Source organism: Drosophila willistoni (assembly GCF_018902025.1).
Source record: "Drosophila willistoni isolate 14030-0811.24 chromosome XL unlocalized genomic scaffold, UCI_dwil_1.1 Seg142, whole genome shotgun sequence".
NCBI lineage: Eukaryota > Metazoa > Arthropoda > Insecta > Diptera > Drosophilidae > Drosophila > Drosophila willistoni.
In genome coordinates, this window is record NW_025814053.1 from 6,980,769 (window position 1) to 7,000,291 (window position 19,523).

Sequence of the window (19,523 nt, forward strand, 5' to 3'; positions counted from 1 at the left end):
GTGTGTGCATTGTGTGTGTGTGTGTGTGTGTGTATTGGCAACTGTTTTTAGCCAAGAATACTAAGCAAAACAAGAAACGGAAATAGTGGTCAAGCCAGAATGTGTTTCTGAATGCATTTTAGCAATGCAAAAAATGATAAATAAACCAAAAAACAAACCCAAATATGACAATTATTTAGATTATGCAATTTTAATGGATGCCTCCACTTGTCAATCAATCGATTGAAGTAATGTAAGGGAAGTAAGTGAACAATGGGAAAAACGCAAGACAGAGAGATTCGAGAGATTCGAGATTCAAGAGGGAGTGGAAACTATAACAATACAATAGTATACAAAGGAAAATGTACCATCACACCTCTGAATGCAAGTGAGATGACAAATCTAACCCCGATTCCTGCAAGATCCTTAATATTAATAATAGTCCTTAATTAGAATCTAGCTCTCTCGTGATATATGCTTACTGTTGGCTGTTTTCTTGCTTGTCTCAAATCGTTTCCATTTGCATTTCTTTTGGCTCTCAGAAAACGCATTTCATTTATATTAAAAAAGATGAATAAAAATTATAGTATCATTAAATATTCCCCCATAAATAACAATAATAATAATAATAGCAATAGCAGCTCGAGTGAGCGAAATGAAAGAAGAAGAAACATAGTGGTAGATGACTAAACAGATGGAACAGAAAAAAAAGTGGCCACAATTAAGTGTCAACTAAGGATGACGGCGCAATGAACAAATGGCCTCTAAGAGGCTCACCTTCCCATTCCTCCCGCCGAAGGGGACACGAGAGGGGGACACAGAGAGTGAGTGAGAGAGAGAGAGAGAAGTTACCTGAAGTAGGTGGATCAAAATGCAAACACAAGGTAGTGAGTTGAAGAAGAAGAGAAAAAAACAAGAACCAAGCAACAGAATAACTTCAAATGCAGCGGTGGAATAGGGAATGTTTTCGAGAGCGGCGGGAGGGAGGGGGTCGAAAGTGGCGGTCTAGGTCTTGGTTTGTTGCCATAGCTGGTGAGGTGAGGGTAGGAGGGTGTCGGAAGGGAGAGTTAGAGGAGTGAGACTTTGACGTGCGCAAGCACTGAAAATATGCTTCTTCTTCATCACGTCTCTTCTCCTTTTTCTTCTTTCTACTACTACTGCTGCCGCTGCCGCTGCCGCTGCCGCCGCTTCTTCTTCTTCATCACTTGTTTTATTTGTTGGTTTGTCGCGTTGGTTGGGGCTTATTTAATATTTAAAAGCGCGCGTCAACAGAAACAACAGCAGCAACAACAACAGCAACAAGAAGAGCAAACCCGCTGGAGGCTTGCAAGACTCTTGGACCTTTCTACCTCAATGTGTGTGTTAGTGTGTGTGCCTTTTGGCTGTGTGAGTATGTGTGTGTGTGTAAGTGTAACTCTTGTGACCGCAGAGGAATGGGGGCCAGGAATTGAAAGGCAAAGAAGTTGGTAAAAGGTAAGATGAACAGGGCGCACGAACAGGACAAAATGAACAACAATAAAAACGGAGGAGGGCGATGGGACCAAAAAACAAAAAAAAAAAGCAACCCAAAAGAAAATGCGGCATCGTGCCTGTGATTCAAGTCTATGTAAAAAATGATAAAGCGTGTAAAATGTGTGCATAATAAAATTAACACCCATTCGCCAAAAGCGACAGCAGGGTGTGCGGCAAGGGGCTGCATGTGGGACTTCCCCACCCCGCACCACACACTTTAGTCTCAAATAGAAGACCTACCTTCTAAGATCAAAGAGTCATTCAATGACAATAAGTCTAAATTATACACTACTGGCCATTAGTTTAAGACCATCAACCTTCACCTTTCATTCGCAGTTGATGGAAATCATAAAAGTATCTTCTTTTCCTTTGAAAATCATCAAAATTCGTAATTTTCGTAACAATTCTTAGATTTCTACAAAAACTTCTCAACTTAATGATTGAAAAACTTTGAAATTGACATTTTTGTAAATTCTTTTTTTATAGATCTCACTATCCATGACAAATGTTTCAAGAGAGATCTATAAAAGAAAATTATTGTACATTTTTTTAGATCTCACTATCCATGACAAATGTTTCAAATGACATTTAAATTTCCATTTGTTTTTTCCAAAATCAAAGTAGGCACTGCCAACATAAAATTTCATAGTAGTTAATCGAGAATCCCATAACATTCAGTCTACTTTTATTCACAAGACGGATAACACGTCGTTTTCGGAACAAAATGAATAAATAAAATTAAAATTCTTTTTTTTTTCTTAAATTCAGATGAAAAAAAAAGAATGTAAACTAAATTATTTTTGTGAAATTTTTTCAACACCAAAATTTGTGTCTAATCCTAAACGTAAGAACGAAAAAAAATCGACGAAAATTTAAATTAAAGTGCATCAAGTGATACATAACTTCATTATCTATTTCATAGACTAACTAATGATGCACACAGAAGGGGAATTATAGAGGGAAGAAGAATTTACTCTGGTAATGTGTTTGATGGTGTTAAAAATGATGTTAAGACGGTATGTATGGCTTAAGTATCCTATTCACAGATTATAACTTTTGAATTTCTACAGAAACTATTGTTGTAAACAGTGATGGGTGCCAAGATTTACTGGTGATTGAAAAAATATATTATTATATGTGATATTTATATATAACGAGTTCCTTGACGGTACCGGTTCGGCGTTTAGAATGATCTCTGGATGCGAATTGCAGTTTTGCGTCAAGGATAAACAAATTAATGAATTATGATGAAGAACTAGGATATGGAGTTTAAGTTAAATGGACATTAGAGTAAAAAACGAAACTGATCTTCTGCTGATATTTGAATACACAAAAAAAAAAAAAACATTACTAGTCTTTTTAATTTAGTTAATTTGTCCATTCATATTTATTCTTGGCGCACACAAATCAAACTTGTTTTCTGGAGAATGATTCTACAAATTTCGACATAATTCGTAAGTAGATAAGAAATTTGACCTTCTCTTTTTAGAAAAAATAATCTATATATATATCTACACATACATATTTATGTAAACATATGTGAGTATAACTTGTGGTTGTAGGCAAAACTGTGTGTGTGTGTGTGTGTGTGTATAGTCTAGAATGTAAAGAGAAAAAAGAACCTTAAACTACCTGAAAAAGACTAGAAAAAAAAACTTGAAATCACATGTGAGGCATATGGAAAACAGAAGAAGCAAAAGAAGTGAAGAGATGTTAATGGAAGGGAGGGGTGGAGTTAGGGCGAAGTAGGAGAAGTTGCAGTTGGAGTTGGCCTAAGCCATGAAGAAGCACCAACTGCAAAAGGTAAACATGAACAATGACTGCGCGCCTCTGTCGCTGCTGCTGCTGCTGCTGCCGTTGCTGATGATGTGTGCCGACTGCGTGCATTTGAGTGCAGTCAAAGACCGGAAATGTCTAATGATAGCACACAGACACACACACACTCATAAACAACCACACACACACACTAATACTCGTAGTATAGAGAGACAGAAGCAAAAGTCTCAGTTTGTGTCGCCAAACAACGTTGGCCGCCGAGCCTTTGACTTGGACTTCCAATTTGCACCTGCCTTTTGTCTTTGTCATGTCCCAGAACCACCTCACTCACGAATATATTCACTCATTTTTTTTTTTTGTGTTTTTCTTTGATTTCGATGGTCGCTTCTTTCATTTAAGTATGCGACTGGCATAAAAACAATTTACCATTTTGTATGCAGTTTATGCAAATGTTGAAGTAAAAATTCCATCAAATCAATGCCTCTAAAACGAAGTGAAGTCAAAGAGAAGACGATTTAAGTTACCCACCACCAGGGTAAGCAATCACTTCTTGATGTTGGTATTGATATACCCATTCATTCGTATGAGATTGAAGGGTAAAAGAAGCGCTTCTTGGCCTTGATTACCCTTTTTCACCCCCACCTCCCTTCCCATTCTTGACCAATGTATGTAAAGGCATTAATATGCCTTTTCGATCGTAAAAAAAGAATTATGAATTCTTGATTATCAATTGGGAAATAATTTTTGATTCTTTTTACGTGGCCAAATATTACGTGCCTTGTATGTAAGTTCATTAGGTCTTACAAGTGTAATGGCGTCGGGGTGGGGGAGGGAAATCAGGTGGGGTGGTGTTCATGTAAGTAAGTTTTCATTACATTTTCACATTTTGCTTCTTCTTCTTGTGTTCAATTTGTTCAGTTTTATTGTTCGCTAATTGAAATGCAAGGCAAGAACTAAGAAAAGTTTCTAAAAATAAAACAAAACAAACAACAAAACTATTCTTAGAAACCAACGCTCTATATTAGATTCAATGAGGAAAAGAAATCGAAAGGTAAAAATTCCATTTTAAAGACCAGTGAAATTTGCAAACCATCTCCGCATACACAATTTCTATATGATTAAATATTATCATGCTCATAATTATGAACGTCGGGGTCACCCACAGGAGTGGTTGTCCTTAAAATAAACAAACACACACACACATATATAAAGAACAAACAATAACAAGCTGGGCATGCAGCCAGCGGCCTCTTTGATTTTCAGTTTAACTTGCCCCCAGCTCCACATCAACCACTATCCCTCGTCTCCGTCTCCGTCCCCGTCCCCTTCCCTCACCGAACTACTTCTCACTCTGCATCATCTTTTGTACCCAATCGAAATTCCCAAAATCCAAATCCACAAATGTTGTCCAAGTATTTGTTTATTTTGTTTTGATGATAAAATATGTTATTGCTATTTTAGCTATTTGGTATGTTTTGTTTGGTTTTGTTGTTGGCCTTTGGGCGAATTATTACACATTGATTGTGGGTAGGAGCAGAAATGTGCAACAAACATTTTAAAAATTCACCAATAAAACTAAGTACAAAAAAAAAAAAAATATAAATAACAGCAACATTCCAATAATGAAATGCATCAACTTTCTCGATTTTATCTTTGTTTTTTTTTTTTTTTTAATAATTAAATGATTGATAATAAAAAAATATTAAAAAAAAAACATCTCTATTAATCTGCAAAACGTGACTTGATGGATATTATACAAAAAGACAAAAACTGCAATTGGAAAAATATTAAACAAAAAACACTAACAAATAGCTTTGGCAAATTTGAATAATGCTTAATGAAATGAAATTGAATAGAATTTCAAACAATTTTAACGAAATTGATCACAGTATACATAATTAAACACTTGGACAAGCTTGACCTGTTTTCTTAAAATATTGAAAAATGTTTCTACGCATAACTTGGCTAATTTTTTTTAGATATTTATGAAATTCAGTATGTCGTTAGATAATCATAACAAGTATTGGAGTTCTAAGTTTAAAAACGATAGATCTGATACTAAGGCAAAAAATTCCTTCGCCTAATACTCTAAATTTAAACTTGATTATAATTTATGAAGAAAATTAGGAAAACTTTGATATAACATTAAATTATATTTAGAATGAATCAATTTGTATTTATTTTCTGCAGATAGATTTTAGTTATCTCAATGTTTTATAGTTATCATTATTATCATTTAAAGTGAAAATTGTGTTTCCGTTACAATCGTTGTGTTTTTAACGGGAATATGTCAACCTTTTGCAATCAAATTGGGTTAGGACCCTGAAATGACTTTGCCCAAACAGCAGTCGCACAGCGCAGCATTGTCAACATTTTTATTAATTTTATTTTTTGTTTCTCTTGTTCATTTATGTTCACACGGTTTCAGCATTTATTTGCTTAACTGTATTTCTGCTTCTTTTTTATTTTGCTTCTTATTTTTTTAATGCAATCTGACCTAAGTGACAATTTTAGTTTCAGAGTCGTCTCTGTCTGAGAGACTGAGACTCAGTCGTCTCACAGTCTTCTGGCCTTGCAAAAGGAAAGCAAAATTGCTGACAAATGAAATTCTTAGGACGCTGAGAGTAGTAATCTCAGCAGTGTAATGAAAGTAGGTAGCTAGTAACAGGTGTGTCTGTGTGTGTGTGTGTGTGTGTGTGTGTGTGTGTGTGTCAATTCCTGTCAAACTGTAGTGACAACTTTGGAATATTCACAGGCAATGCAAAAGAAATTCTGTTTGTCCAGCTGAAATTTGTTGTTGTCTTTCCGTTTGTACATTTATTTTGGACTTTTATTTTTGTGTCTTCTTTTTCTTGTCATCAAACGAGTATATTGAAACGAGGGTTGACCAATAAGTTTGTTGACATAGGCAAAAGAAAGACGATATTTGGTTTTTATTAACAGAATCTTCTTTCTCAATTTGGACATTAATTAACTGGGAACTAATAGAAATTATTCATCACCACTCACACAAGGGAGACCGCAACATTTCATTCTCACCTCGTGTGGTGAGTATTTTTTCAATATAATTGGCTTCAAAACTTTTATTCACCCCGTTTGTTTGTTCATTCATTCATTAACTTGTGACATAAATTTAATAGTTGCAACGAAATCGCTTTTCAAGCCAAATAAAGACCAACAATAACAAAACAAACTGAAATTAAATGGCTTTTTAAGCTTCTTTACGAAAAAAAAAAATGATATACTTATATATGTATTTAATGAAATGAAAAACAAACGTTAGAAAAAAGAAAGAAGAAGAAAAAAGGCCAAAAAGAAATTGCCAAATTGAATTGTGTGAAAAATTATGTAAAGAAAACGATAACAACAACGAAAGCATTGCAAAAGTTACCGGAAACTAAACAAGTTTCACCCATTCACAATGATAATATCAACACATCATTTAGCCCGATGATATAACATAAATTGAGAAGGGATTTTAACTATCAAAAAGATAATATGCCAATAATATTGATATGAAATCGTGGATCTCCTTGCTGGAGACTTCTTAGACTTCTTAGTGTATCCAAGAAGGTCTATAGCGATAATTACTAAGAGTTAGGTAGGGTCTTAACCCACTCCTCGGAAAGATCATTCTCATTTAGTAGAAACAAGATGGTAATATTTTTTTTTAAGCTCTTATAAAAGATCTACATAGTTCTAAGGACTCAGATCAATAATAAAATTTGATCAGTCTAACTGAATGGCTTGTTAATGGATGCTTTTGTAATGGTGATTAGTTTTGAATAATTTAGTCAGAAAAGAGTATTCAAAGAATGCATTCACCTCGATTTAGTTCTCTATTCATTGGTTGCAATAGAGCGTTTACACTTTATAACCATTTTGATTTCAATTTCAGATTAATTGACACTCTTTGAAGAAAAAAACGGTTAACTAAAAAGTAAAACGTCTCGAACTTGAACCACATAGAAAAAAACTTAGGAATAACGGTATGATCTACAAGATGTGAATAGTTTCTTTGGCCAAAAGAGAAAAGTTATTCAAAAGAGAGTCGACAAAAAGAGAGTTTTGCGATATGATTTAGAGCTATCATCATCGACAAAGTGCTACGAAATGCAATTCTATTTATTATTATCCCGCTGCTGTTGCTGCTTATCATCATCAGCATTATTCAACATTTGCAACACCAACTGTGTGTGTGTGTGTTTGCTGTGTGCACAATATATAATTTTATGCGGTGTTAGCTTGTTGCCTCCTTGCCAAAAACAAAAGCCAACCAACTACAACTACAAATAACACAAAAAGCCCAGTAAACGATAAGAGGAGATAGAGCAAGTGCAGTGGATGGAAGGGGAGGCGGAGAGAGCTAGGCTAGTTTTGGCTAGCTGATCAAACATTGTCCCGCTGCTTGTAATTTGGCATTAGAAATATATACACATACATGATGTTGACCAGTGTTGCCAACAGGCATGCTGATTTTTGCGCTATTTATGCAATAGACGTACCTCCCTCCCCTCCCCTTCCAACTATCTGCCTCGTTTGTTGTTCACGCGCCTATACCGCATGGAATTGTTATTACCAATATTATTATTGTTATTTATGCCTGATGCCTGATGTCCTGATGTGTTGCTTTACGTCAATAAAAATGCATTAGAATAATTCCCCGGTCCGGCACATTTCTTTTTTTGTGTTTTTTGATCCGGATTCCGGGGGGTCAATCATCAGTTGCTGGTAATGCAATAAAAATCCAACAATTTTATGTACCTCGTTGGGATTTGTGTGTGCAATATGTGTATGTATGTACTTTTATACATTGATGTACTTGTGGTACATATAAAATTGGGTATATTTGTTTTGTCCGGAAGTTTTGCAACATAAGTATTTCCGACTTTACAATGAATTCTTGATCACTTGATAGGTTAGTTCTCCTTTCGCCTTCATCAAAAAGAGATTTAATGCTAATATTCTATAAATTTATGAAAACCTCAATCTTCTTTCTGTCCAAGATGTTAGGAATAGATTAAATAAAGACATCATTTATTTTCTTTATATTGTAAAATAAGCTAAATGTTTCATCGATATATGCAGATACATCAATGATCAATCTTAATCTTAATCTTTGAGATTAAGTCAAGTTAGTAATAAGGAATTTGCCCCTTGTTTGTACTTACTATCGCAGCTAAACTATGCGATAGTTTGTTAGCCAAAAATGGCATTTAAAATCGAATGAGGGCATGGAAACGACGACGATGAAATATAATCTTGGATTTTCAATTTCAACTTTACCTTTGGAAAAGAAGGAAGCAAAAAAAGAAAGAACAACAACAACAGAAAAAACCAGTTAATACTGAGAAGCCAGTTTATTGTCCACAGTTTGATAGCCACTGTGATTTTGCTATCTGCACCAAAGGGAGGGCGTTCAGTGGAGGCTGGACCACAAAAACATAATAAAAACACAGCCTAGAATCATGTCACACAATGTTGACGATGATGATGATGATGAAGATGATAATGATGATGATGATGGGAACACACCACAAGCACACACAGAGATTGAAATTGTTTGGGGGTGTGGATAATCGAATTTTTTTGGCTTAGACATGCCAATATGTTATTTTTGCATTTCAGTTATGAAACAGGTGAAAAAACGTTTCGTTTTTTGATCTATTGAATACAAAGACCATAGCACAAGCAGGAAATATGTATGTATATTATGCTGGAAAACATTTTAGAAGAGTGTAACCACAAAAGGGTTGCATTTAATAAGTTAATGGCTATTATAAAGCATTCTGCAATAGTTTAATAATTCATAATATTATGGTTAACGAATAATCAATGTGCATTACCCACATACATCTGATGAGAGTTGAAACGCATCAATTGAAACTCGTCAATTACCATCGATCAATTTTGATCTTGCCTTTTTTTGGTAGATAACATTTTTTCCTATATGACTCTAATTTCATTCCGATTCTTAATATATCACTTGACGTATCAAATTGAAAGTCTAACATCAAAATCTTTGATCCTTGTCAATGAAATATTATTCACACACAATTCGCCACTTCTCCGATTACTATGATAAACTGTCTGCAAATTTTAGTCTCATTTTTTGTAATTTGTCTTTTCCCAGATCTCTAATAATTCGTAATTTTAAACAAATACCTATGATATTTGTGATAATGAAGAGCTAAATCGGAGTAGCCTTAAGTTATCTGACGCCCATATACATACACATGTACATATTTATAAATACAAAACCAACGAGAAATAAGAACCTTTTTAAAATTGTTTATAAGGTCTTCATATTTCTCCGTCTCATGCATATTTTTCAGGTAAAATATGAACTGAACACACATTTGGACATAACTGACCATTGGGGCAACTTCCTATTCTGCTTTAACCGATTAGTTAAGTTTTTTACTTGCCTGGAGAGGTTTTATTTCTAAGATATTGCTGTTCCTCAAATAGGATTCGAAAGATTCTTGAAAATATCCAATTCCCTAATCTTCACTAATTTATATAGTAGTAAGACCAGGGCTATGTGTCAGAACATATTTTTTCGGAGTTTCTTTTAAAGGAAATTGGAAATTCAATCGAAGATGGTTAATATCTGAATATTTATGTTTTAATGACAATTTTGATCGGTTGTTATTCGAGATTCTTAGTTTAGAAGTATCTGTCAGTTTAGAAGTGTCTGTTGGTATCTTTACTTAACTTGAAGATATTTTTTTGGTTAACAAAACCAAACTATAAAAAAAAGGTTTCAGAAAATATAAAATAAACTAACAGAAACCAAAAATTTGTTCTTTCGATGAATTTACTTTGGAAAATTGTGGAAACGTGTGTAATTTTTATTTTTTTGCATTGACTTTATTTGGTTTACTTTAGTTTGATAAGACAAATCGCTAAGTGAATGAGGGGGAAAGGGAGCGAAGAGAAAAACGAAAGAGACAGATAGAGTGGGGAGCCATGTTCCCACGGCTGTTTGTTTAGTACTTGTTTCTGGCAATCCAAAAAAAAACAAAAAAAAAACACAAAAATGTGTAAAGAGGAACTCTGAGTGAGTGAGAGAGAGAGAGAGAGAGAGACTAAGCTTGTAAGAGGGAGCGAGCGGGAAAGGGCGAGGGAGAGGGAGAGAAAAACAGAACTTACCCGTGTAACATGAGCAGCTGCTGCTGTCCAAATTGAATGCAAAGAAGCCGACGATGAGCTGAAGAAGAAGAAGCATTTTTCTTGTTGTTGTTGCTGCTGCTGCGACGGCTTGAGTTGGACGACGCAGCGACGACGCCAACGATCGTCGCTGCCTGCTCTTCATTTGTGCCAGTTGTTGCTGTTGTTGGTATTTTTGTTTTGATATCCCGTGATATCCAGTGAAGACTGGAGCTAGTTTTATGTTTTTCTTTTCGGCTTTATGAATTTTAAACTATGTTTAAAAGTTGATCTTTTATTGTTTTTTTTTTGTTGTTTTATTAATATTTTTATTTATGAAACATTTTGGCTAATGACTAAGAAATACAGTGAGACAGAGAGAGAAAGAGAAAAAAGGTTAACAAAAATATGTTGCCACATTTTTGCTTTGTGCTAGCCATTCGCTTGTTCGCTCGCTCACTCACATACACACACACACACACGCACACCTGCCGCAGGTAGCGCCTAAGACCAGAAAACAAGAGAATAAGAGAGCATTTAAGACGGCGAGAGAGAGAGAGAGGCCTGCATTGATCGCGCCTTTTTTGTTACTTCTTTTTTTTTGTTTATATCCCTCTCTTTCGCTCCAAAGTTTTATCTCTCTCTCTCTTAGTCGTTGCTGAACCCTTTTGGGACTGGTTGCAAGAACTTGTTTTTTGTATGCAATTCTTTTTCTTTCACACACACACACACACGGACACACAGAGAGGCATACAAGCTCACAGATGGCTCAACACAAACATTCATACACAATTTGACAATTTGTTTTATGTTTTTTCATTCGCTATGTTTCTTATTCTTTAAAAACAAAAAAAAACCAGTAAAAAACACAATTTATATCAACAGAAAAAAAAGTAGTAAAAAAAAAACCATCTCAGATCTTCACATTGCGCGATCCCACGCATACATCAACAACATCTACAGCGTTTCTCTTTCTGTCTTTATCTCTCTTTCGTCTCCCTACTGCTTTTACGTTTACGTTATTTGCCCGAGAATGACCGAACGCGGCACAAGCACGGACAACGACAACAAAGCGACGACGACGACGACAACCTTCCACAACGCGAGCACAAAACAAACTGCGAAAAATGTACCGTAACCTCTGCTGGCAGCGCTGTCGATGGCATGAGTTTGTTACTGTGGTTCGCATACGCTTAAACATCTAGCCAAAAAATTAATATAATGTTGATGATATATATTGATCGAATGTTTTTTAGTCATATGTTGTATTCTATTATGCGAATACGAATTGCTATCATCAGTAGCAACAACAAGCAATTGTTAAAAATAAATTGCATAAACAAAATAATAGAAGAGCATAGAGAACATTCAATACAATTGATTTCAATAAATGGACTGTATCTTATTTAATTACAGTATTTTAAAATATTACAATTAATACAGAGGTAGGCGCCCATAGCCCGTGCGGGCACTTTTGCTCGGCAATTGCTCGTGTGGCCGTCTGTGTGCATGCCGATGTGAGCACGAAGTACAAGTTCAAAGCGTAAAAAAAAGTGTCGCACAGACTTTTGGACGAAAGCAGTACTATGTCGCTTTGTTACGCAGCTACACGCAGAAAAATTGATGCTTCACTTTCTTACATGGCAACTTTAAAAATATTTTGCCATTATTTATATTTTGTCCCCATAGGGTAAAAAGTATATTATAATATAAGCGAACATGCATAATGTAATATAAATGTAAGATATACATGTATGCACATATATGTATAGTATGAAAAATATATACATATAATAGCCGATACAAAATATGCATTCATTTTTATGACATTAAGGTAAAAGGAATTCAAGACTCATGACCTGTACTTTGTTTTTTAATTTTTTTATTCGTTTCTTCACATACGATTCGCGCAGTGTAAAGCAGCTTACGCACACAAGCGCACGCATACATTGACAGTTTGATCTGGCTCTCTTTGTGCCTACCCCTGAATTAATATAAATCTATTTCAACAACAAGCCTCTTGAGCTGCTCACATTTACACTCAATATTTTCAATTTTTGACAAATTACTGTGCGGACACTGTCAGTATGTTTTGGCTGTACTGTGTGAACATAACTCACTCAAGTGTTGCCACAGTGTTGCTGGCAGTGTTAACAGTGGCGCCACCTATTGCAGTTGAGTTTTAAATGAGCGAGCGAATTTGAGTGAGTGCCAAAGTTGAGATAAGTTGGAGTTGAATCTCGAGTCAGATGACTGTTAATTTGAAAAAGTATCTTGCTTGATATTTTTCGTTTTTAATTTTTTTCGTAATGGAAAATGCATGTAGTAAGAGCAAGGAAAATAAATAAATAACCAATGCATGGTAATAGATGACGATTGGTATGATGATGCTGATGACGATGACGGTGATGACTATAATTGTTAAAGTATATATTAACAAATAAAAAACATCAACAAACAAGCCAAAAATGGAAATGTACATACCTACATATGTACATACGTGCATACGTATTATCAACACATTTTTGCTATTAAAGTTTTTTAATTTTTGTTTTGGGCCAAATGTAATGTATAATGTAATGTAATTGTATTTGCAACTTGTGCATCCTGCAGCGAGCAGGCGAATTGTGTTATGGTAGGAGCGGGAGGAGGGCGGGATAGAAAAAAAGAAAGAACTGCATTGTGCATTTCAAAATGCACTTAAAAATTGTTGTTCAGTCGCATGTATCTGTGTGTGTATGTATGTGTGTATGTGAATGTTCCGCGGCCGTCGCCAGAGGTCAGGTCAACTTCGTCGCCTGCCAATTAAAACTTTTTTATGCTCTGCGGCAGCAACTGGCTCCACACGCAGCAAAAGCACCACACACACACAGACCCCAATCACATATGTATGCATTTTTGTATACGTATATGTATGTGTGTATGTGCATTTTAAAAGTAACTTTATTAATGCGATTTCAGTTAATTAACAACACAACAATTGCACACCGAAGTAAAAGACAAAAATTGTTATATGACTACATATATGTACATATGTACATAGTATGTACATACATATGTACATATGAAGATTCATATGGAAAAAGAATACTTGTCAATTCACAGACAGTTTTATACCCTTCCATAGGCGGATCTAGAAGAAAGAAAGGGGTTCAAGAATTTGCTTATTAAAACATAGAAAGAAAATTTGCAATGTTCTATAGCTACAAAAATTAATCGTCAAAGCAAATATTGTTTCAATTAAATCAAAGATACTTTTCAAAGTATCTCCCATTTCACAGTCCTAAATTTGTCCCTTGCTACATATCCCATATGCAATCAATATTTCTTTCATTTGGTTTTTCTTAAAAAAATCTTTATACTCTTCACTTATTTATTTGTAGTTAAATTTTTATACTTCTTTAAAAGGTATAATAAAATTGATTACTTTCTGTTCTTATCAGTTTCTATGCAAATTAATCTCAGAGTTGTTAAGTTATCTAAATGAAATTTTCTATTTAAGCTTATTTGTGATGTTACGAACTACATTTGTTGAAAGCGGACCGATCAGACAACTATAAGTTCCTTTGCGAGACAAAGAACATTATGAATTCTATTTTTCAACTGTTTTATATAAGAGCGGTGAGTAAAAGAAAGATAACGTTAACATATTTTTTGTATTGGGGTTTCTCGATTCGTGAAATTAATGCAAAGACTTGCTTAAGTTGTCTTACTGAATATTTTATTCCGATTTGCTGAAGTCTAACAATATTGAAGATTTTTTCAGAATGAGATAATTTCAATGAAAAAAAGCTAGATGGAATTGAATGTGTAACATTTTTTAAGGTTTTAAGAATCGTTCTTGGATATCAATTGAGTAGTTTAAAAGACGAATTATCATTCGTGGATAATGAAATTTCCTTCAATCTGGTAACGGATAAGATCAAAATGCCTTTCTTTATAATATTTGTGTTCCAGGGACCAGAAATAGATTTTTGGGTTTACGCACATAGTACTAATACACTCACACGAGCGTTAACAATTTGAGTTTTATCTCAAAGATGGCGAAGCAACCGATGTTCGGCTAACCACCCGAAACCACCCACAGCCACCCATAGCCCACACGGCCCACGCATGTGGCACAATTGTTTTGAGTTGGTTTTTGTTTTCATCGTTGTTGTTTTTGTTGTTGCTACTGCTCCTGTTTGGTGTTGGCGTGCAACAAGTTGCCAAAGGCGGCGGTCAGGCTCTTCTTGTCTGTCTGCCTGTGTGTGTGCATGTGCGTGGAAATCAAAAATACATGGAAAAGTTTCGCTTTTGTGCAAATAACTAGAATACAACGATAAAAGGAACAAAAATTGTTGCCTACCTTTTGGCAGTTTCACCTTTCACAATTTTTGCAACACAATAAAAATTCCACCTAAAAAAATATAGTTGATATCTCGACTAATCAACTACCCTGTATTAATAGGTATTAGTTTTAATTAATTTATCTCTTTCTTTACAATTTTGTTTTATTTTCTAAATAATTTTTATAATTAGATTCTTTTCTAGCTTTATTTTGTTAAAATTCTCAAGTAGTTATAGCGTTGAAATACATTGACCTCGTACTATCGAAAGTCACCTTCTTTTAAACCTCAATATACCCTTTTATGATAAATTCCTAGGGTATTGATGGAAGGGAGGGGGAAAGCATCAGGAATTTTTCTAATCATAAAATATTTAAATTAAATATTTTAATCCGAAATATTTGAAACTAATATTAGAAAGGGTTTTTGAATTCTCATTTCCACGAACAGTTACACTTAAAAGCTATACTATAAAAGTATAAATAGTTTAACAGTTTGTACTAGACCAAAACGTACACTAAATCAAATATCACCAGCAGCCATTTGCTATATTTGATTTCAATTAATGGATGTTTAATTGATTAGAAGTAGCTTGGCAAAATAATGTGTTAAAATTAAAGTTTGTATCTTCAAGTTTAGCCTTTTATTTTTTATTCTTCCATTAAACTTGTCATATAAACAACCAATTGATGTTGAAACTGTTTTTTCTCTAGTTTTTTAACCTCTTTATCGTTTTTTATTAACTCTCTTCTTAATTAGACATACATATGTATAAAAACGAGTGTATATGTAGACCTAACCACCCCCCCCAACATAGATGCATGTGACTGACTTTGCTGAAACGCAGATAGATGTGTATAGGATGTGGAGATTTCCACATGGACAGTTGCTTAACCAGTTGCATATAACTCAGCAGGCAAATTGATTTTGAAATGTACAGCAACAGAACATGCAGCATGGAAAGTCAAACTAGACAGAGGAAATTACCCAGAATGAAAATCAAAAATAAGAATATTTTCCAATACCAATGAACCGTTGAATGAATGATGCGAAAATTGATGTGCTGATGTTTTTAGAACAGACATTGCAATATGCCAGTTTGGTTTGCATACCCAAACCTGCCTCTATTTTACGCAATTCAATACAGTCGTATTTGCCAATGATTGATTGCGCCATATAGTGTAGAAAAGTTATAAACAACAACAACAACAACAGTCAAAAAATTCAATGAAAAGCAGGTGGTTAACTCGCTAAACTCTTTTTGTTATTATCAAGAATGTATAGTGAATGCATAGTGAATGCTTATGTGTTCATTAGTCGGGAAATTGAGTAATTACCCCTAGGAAATGTTCATGTATAAGGGTCTATCAAATGCATTATGAATAAATATGTATGAAAGTATGTTTACGGCTACCGTAAACTATAAAAAGTCAACTTCCGTTTAAAGTTAAATGCTTTTCAATATAAGGGGCACGTACCTAGGGCTTAAAAGGGCTTGTTCTAGCGCCATTTACATGACAGAATGCATCGAAAAAGATAACTTAATTAAGTTGATAATTTCATTTAGAACTTGCTTTATTTCTCAATGGTGTGGGTGGTAGAGAAGGAAGGAAAATATCTGATTTCTGTCTATTTTGACCAACTACTAACAAGTATGCTTTTTGCATAAATTGTGTAATGATAGAACAAATTAAGCATTGATTTAGCAAACCTTTGCCAACACTTCTTGTACACATCTCGCATCAGAAGACGTTTTCAGCACTGTTCTTATAAATGTTGATTTTTCACATTTTCCAACACTAAGAAACGCTTAACCTGTGAAAATCAAGCATTTACTTTCGATAATTTTACAAGTGTAGGCAAAACCCACATAAATTTCACTCACCGCTATTATTACAGACCATTTCGAATGACCGAATTACATCCTGTAGCTGACTCTGACTTGAGCCGAGAATAATTTCTTGTGCTCACATGTCCATATCACCTTGTGATTAGTTATTTTCATTTTATTTATTTTTGTCAATCAAAACTTTACTAATTAGAATGTCAAATCAGATTATTAATGTCTGATGGATGCATTTCTAATCATCGATTGCCCAAAGGTCTTATCACTTGACACAACAAAGCAAACAACTTCGAGTAGTAGCATACAAACTAGACAAATGGAAAAACGACAGCTGTCAAATTGATTTGCGATTGCAAAAATCCCGCCAACCCATTCCGTTTAAATTTTAGTTTCTTTCTTGTTTTTCGCTCTGGCAGCAACAAGTGTCTTCTCTATGTACATATGTATGTACAAATAGACAATTTGGTGGCCAATTTCATCATTCTCATCCTCATGCTCATGCTCATGCTCAAACTCATCCCACTTGTCGGCAGCTCGTCGTTTTTGCCATCCGTGATTTGCTTTTGTTCAAAGTTTTTATTGCCAGCCATGAAAATCAGATGCATGACAATATCCCGGCAGTCACATCCTCTTCACCCTCACACACACACACACACACACATGCTACATAGTCATGCCATTTTGACAGACATAAGCCAGGACTTTGTGTTATTGGCATTTGTTGCCATGTGGACACGGACAAGAGTCCATGGACAGCAAGTTTCACTTCTGTACGCTTCTCTTTTCGCCCCCTTAGCTACTGTTTGGAATCGAATTTGAATTTCAGTCAAATGAAGCGCATCGTGAAAATGCAATTGGCGTTTCCACCAAATGCTATTCTCTATGCAACACCATACACACATATCGTCAGCTTATTTAATCAAAAGTCCTTTTGTCCTTTTGCCCATACGGAAATAGAGTTAGTATGATAAATCATATTGTTTATGGCATGCCATATTGTGGTAAGCAGTGTTAATCTGACGCTCTAATGGCTAATGACAATGGCCATATCTGTCATATATGCCACAGTTTTAGGTTAATGATCCTTGTGGCCTTTCTGTATATTAATACTTTGAAACTAGACCACTTTAAAAGGTCCTAGATCCATTCTTCTGGACAAGAAAGTGAAAAGATTAAACTCCAAAGTACAATTTATATAAAAAATATTAAATTTGTAGGGAAGAATCTCGCTACTAATCGGAGTTCCTATAACTAGCATAGGTATATAATCGATAAGTGAACAAAGAGGTAAGAGTCTAGATAATCTGGAGAATACCTTTATCCTTCACGTAACGTCTATAACTCATTATATACATCATTCAATTATCAAGATTGGCGTTTAGCCCATAAGAAACAAAAATGAGAGCTATAATGCGATCAGAGATCGAAAGGGCAGATTCTCATAATATAACTATTGATAACCTCATTCTCAATGCTTTTAAAGTTGTTCAATTATTACATTAATAACAATTAGTTTAGAATTGAAGAAAATCACTTAAAGCCATTCAATTATCATGCCATTGTGAGCCAATTTTCGCCACTGAAAGTTGTAAAAACAAATATTGGCATTGTCTTGGAATTTTGGCAAGAGTTGGCAAAGGGGGTTTGGGTGTTTTGGTGAGGGGAGTCAAGGTGCTTTCGGCATTGGTGCTTCTGCAATGCGACAAGTGACCGTCGCTTCTATCAACTGGTGTCCAATTTGTTATGGACAGGTAAAAATGGCGATGCGCGTCGCCAGCCATAAATCAGTCAGACCAGAAAGGAGAGCCCATAGAAAAGAAGACTAACAGGCGGATGAGCCCATAGCACCACCATTCTGTTTGGCAATTGAGGCGGTGGCGGTGGCGGCGGTGGCGATGACGATGACGGTGTCATTGTAACCGTTTGTCAATTATGTTTCGCATGCAGTTAAAACGTTGCATTTCCTACCCAGAGCAAGGGATGGCAACAGAGGGAACAAAAGACGCGGCACGAAAACAAAGCATTCAAGCGATGACGAGAGACAAAGAGAGCGAGCGAGCAAGCGAGAAAGAGACACCAACAGGATGGGCAAACCTTGCGCCTGGCCGGAAGTTTGTGCTGACATTCATTACCATAATTCACAACAGCTTAAAACATTTATGTGGTCTACCCGACCACCATCCCATAGACTATGACCATATCCATCCACTTCCTTGCCTTGCTCCTTTCTATCCTCATTCCCATTCCACCTCATGCCCCACCCCATTCTCACCCATTCTCAGCTCAGCAAGTTTGCGTTGTTGTGTTGCAGATTATGTCTGGCAGCGGCAGCCGGAGCGAAACACAAGATAATAAGGAAACTTGAAAATTTGTTGCAATTATTTTAACTGCTTGGAAATTGCCCCAACACCATTTTTGCCCTCCCGTCGTGAGGTGTCATCGTGGCTAACCCCCCCTACACCTGTTTGTAACCTCAATAAAGTGCCAAGTTTCCAGCCCCTTTAGCCTTTAGCATTCAGATTAATAATTTAGATCAAATTACGTTAGATATTTTTGCAGAAACCAAAATATATTAATCACAGTGAGGGATTAGGCCAGAGCCAGAATCTCTACTTAATGTTGCAAACAAAATTTAGCTCATTTTTTTTGCAATAAATCATGAAACAATTTGTCTTTCAAAGTAAGATCTCAGACATACGCAAATATAGTGAATACGTAGTTAAGAACGTACAAAGGTGCGTCCGGGGATTCATCGCATAGAAATCACGTTGAAAGATTATCCAAACAGTGCAAAAAATTTAGGAATCCATTCTCCAACAAAACAATCATAATTTTGTAACAACGTTCAGTCACCCAACGCAACCCAAGGAGTTCCATCTAATCGGAGGTATCTAGCAATTCAAATCGGTTTTTGTGGCGAGGCTCGTCGA

The 19,523-nt window shown here is 35.3% G+C and overlaps 1 long non-coding RNA gene across 1 annotated transcript; it reads left to right on the forward strand.

Moving 5' to 3' along the window:
• Positions 1-2,251: 2,251 nt before the first annotated feature.
• On the forward strand, positions 2,252-2,617 carry LOC26530002. Its single transcript, XR_001450546.3, has 3 exons — positions 2,252-2,335; positions 2,414-2,507; positions 2,562-2,617. It is a non-coding gene; the product is annotated as an uncharacterized LOC26530002 (long non-coding RNA).
• Positions 2,618-19,523: the final 16,906 nt, after the last annotated feature.